Source organism: Haplochromis burtoni, unplaced genomic scaffold (genome assembly GCF_018398535.1).
Source record: "Haplochromis burtoni strain Fernald_Lab_line unplaced genomic scaffold, NCSU_Asbu1 Contig_3202, whole genome shotgun sequence".
NCBI lineage: Eukaryota > Metazoa > Chordata > Actinopteri > Cichliformes > Cichlidae > Haplochromis > Haplochromis burtoni.
The window spans coordinates 4,114-7,851 of NW_024585563.1; the positions used below are offsets into that span (position 1 = coordinate 4,114).

The 3,738-nt window shown below is 37.4% G+C and overlaps 1 pseudogene; it reads left to right on the forward strand.

The window, feature by feature from the left end:
- The first annotated feature begins 728 nt into the window (after positions 1-728).
- On the forward strand, positions 729-3,223 carry LOC121813879 (annotated as a pseudogene).
- The last annotated feature ends 515 nt before the right edge of the window (positions 3,224-3,738 follow it).

Sequence of the window (3,738 nt, forward strand, 5' to 3'; positions counted from 1 at the left end):
TTTTTTCAACAGATGCAGAGTGGGACATTCACTCAACTTAACAGTTTGTTCTAACGAACCTGCAAATTTACCCTTTTTATTATTTTCAAAAGTCTTCGATCATATGTAAAATGGAAATAAAAAGAAAATGCATTGTTGAAAAAATCGATGAAAACGTGTAATGTTTAGAAGCTTAATTAGATTTATTATTTAAAAAAAACTTTCAGAAAGAAAACCAGAGTGGAATATAATATTAGATTTTCTGAAAAAATGAGATTGTACAGCTGAATGAACTGACCTTATTTTGTGTTCCAGGTTTACTCTCAGCAGTGAAATATTCTTTATCAGGTTCAGTATTTATTCATTTTCCATAGCACGAAGCCCCAAGTGAATGCCCTTTGTTAAAATAACCCTTTATAATTCACTTATATATACACTTCTCTCTGTCTGGTCCTGTATTTGTGTGGTGTTGGATCAATATCAGATTTTTCAGTGGCACACACTCTAGCCTACATGAGTGTGTCCAGCTGCAGAGCAGGAGGAGCAGGGCAAAGTGGTTCCAGGACATGTCTGCTGTTTGTTGAAACTGAAGTAACACACTGGACTCAGAGGAGCAAAGCAAACTGAAGTATCAATAATTTCACAGCCAAAGCTCGTCTGCTTCTCACAGTCCGTCCTCTATAAGACTGGAACCAAACCTCATCACATCCACTTGACGTGGACAGGTTAATAAACTGCCTGTAAATAATGTTTTTATTGTCGGCTGAGGAACAGTGATGTTAGCATGTCCTGATACATGATGGCAGCTGATGCTATTTATGATTTTCTCCAGGAACTGGCAGAGTATGAAAACCTGGCAGAGCATGTGAAAGTGACCCAGAAAGGTAGTGTTTGTAGTGATGTCTCAAGTTTTTCCTTAACTTTAAATGTATTATTTTATACTCTTCATAAAAATATTAAATCCAAGGTGATATCCCAAAAGAGGTTCAGAGCCAAGTTACTGTAGTTTTTTTTTTTTTTTTAATTTTATATACAGTATTTCTTTCAATTTTGACTTTTTGTTTTTAATCCAGTTTAGTTTCCAGGGTGGATTTTTATATTTCACTTTAATTTTTAAAAAATGTTTAGTTTTTGTTGATTATTTATTATTTTCAGTCTTAGTTTTATTCTTTTTCTAATTGTATCGAGAACATATGCCAAAGGCCAGATTTAGGAAAATAATTACAGCAAAATAGGAAAATAATTATAATAAAAAGACAACATCATTTTAAAAGCAGTTTGCTCTCGTTCTCATAGACACCCAGAGACTCAAGAAACACTTACATCAAAGCCACATCAGGCTAGTACCAAACAAGCATATAACAAAACTAAGAACATTACTTCTCTCCTCTTTGAAAATAGTACATGTATTCTGAACCAACCACATTCCCACTTTTCATCGTCTGCATAGCCGCCCTCGCTTCCTCTTTACACTTCTTATTTCACCAGCAGTCCTCCTCTCTCTCATTTTCTTCATTCATCATTTCCTCAAACTGTTCCTTCCATCTTCCCAACACACTCTCTTCCAACCTTCTTTTCTAGCCTCTTTCAACACTTTCTTCATTCCACCACCAAGTGTCCTTGGCCTCTTTCTTCTGTCCAAAACACCTGTTTACAAACACTCCGTAATGTGTGACCTTAAAATTAGGGTAAAAAAAACAACTTTATTTGTCTATGGTAGCAGGGATAGGCTCCAGCCAAGGATAAGTGAAAGAGAATAGATGGATGGATGTTTATGTCTGTAATTTCATTTCAGACTTGGAGCAGGATGGTTTTTCAATAACCCGTTGTTTCATGGGATCATCGCTGAGGTGCCAGAACAGCTAAAAACCAAAGAAAGTGATCATGTTCCACTCAGTTTTTACACACTGTTTTCACTACACTGATACTAACTATACCTGTAGGTCAGAGTGAGCACAAAGTCTCTGTTGCTTGCGAGGGAAAGACAATAAGAAACATAGGAAACAGTCACCTTTCTCTTGTTTTTTTATGTTCAAGTTCTTGCAAGCAAATGTATTATTCTGTAAGCCTTAATAAACCATTATAAAACCCAAACAGGGTACAAAAGTGTTGTAAGCCTCATTTTTAGTTTTTTGCAAGTAAGTTTTATTGCCAAAGTACTTTCTATTGTACTTTAGTCTACCTCCATAAACACTTCTTATTTGCTTACTTACTCTCTGCTGCCCAGCTGTGCTTTTTCCTCCCATGACACAGGTGTTTTTCCACACAGTCACTGCTGTCCACTATCTGCTGACTTCAAATATCAGTCTATACTGAGAAGTAGCTACTTGTGTCCTGGACCTCATTAATGTTGTGCTCCGCTCTCATCAGCTGCTAGAAAAACTCAATAAATCCACGAACTGTCCAGAACCAATCAGCAGAGAAGTTAGCAGCTAAATTGTTCTGGACTCAGAATCATCAGATTCATCAAGTCACTTGCAGGGGCGGATCTAGAGGGATGGCATGTGCCAGCCTGAAATTATCCACCCTTAGTGCCACGCTGGTTTTGCATATGACAGTGTTGTTTATTAAAATAAGACAGCATTAACACTTTGAGCCAGGCTACAGTTAACACTGAATATAAATTCTAAAACTGAATATATTGCATAGTGTCCCTGGGCACCAGCAACATGACTCCTGACGTTCTGCTGCCTCTAAGAAACCAAAACCAAAAAAGTAATAGTGGTTAAAATGACCTAACCAGCCTCACCACTGGGAAATGTGAGGTTTCATTTATAAAGTTTGCTGCACATTAACTGTGAGCAGCACCACAAATTGTATAATTTTTTCACTGATGTAAAGGAATAGTTATGTGTTTACAGTGTAAAGTAAATCAGCACATTGTGTGTAAATCATTGTGCTAAATATTCAGAGTCATTAACTCAGTGGGAAGGAACGACAAAACAAATATACAAATTTCATGAATACTGAAACGGTTAACTGTAAACTGTAAGCTAGCTCAGACTGATATTTTTCTTCTTTCAGGGCACACAAAGATCGGCTATGCACTTTACTTCTATTCCTACAGCTCCTGGTCAGGCAGAGCCATTTATATGGAGGACTTGTATGTGATGTACAGTACAGCCTCTGAGAAGATTTCTCATCATCACTGTGTATCTGTATTCGCAAAAGATCTAAAGTAATGCACATGATCTGTCTTTCAGGGAAGGGTGTTGGTAAAGCACTAATGAGCAAGGTGGCACAGGTGAGAGAAACATGTGAACACTGAGGATGATAAACCTTGAGGATTTTCCTGTCTTCAGTATTTGTGAGCAAAAAGTACTAAACAGTGTCTCAGAGGTAGCATACAGATTTGGTTTTGCCCTCCTGTAGCTGCGAGGCGGAGGCGCTGAAGCACCTGGCTCAACTTTAATCTATTCATCATGACCTTGTGACTTTTGCAGCCATGAGGTCAGCCCAAATAATGCAGGGATGGAGCACCACTCAGTGGTCTCTTTGCAAAACCTGACAACCCGAAGCCCCTACCACTACATAGGCTTTCTGAATGTCTAGGCACATAGGCTTATTGTGAAACATAACTTTAAAAATGGATATAGTTCAGATATGTCTGTATACAGATAAATAGCATAAAATTGGTTTTCTAATTTAGTTGGAGTTACATTTTGGCTCTCAGGCAGTGGATGTTCCGGTCCTGAGAGGATTTTTACATTAAAGTGTATAATGTCATAGAATAAAGCTAATTATATATATATATATATA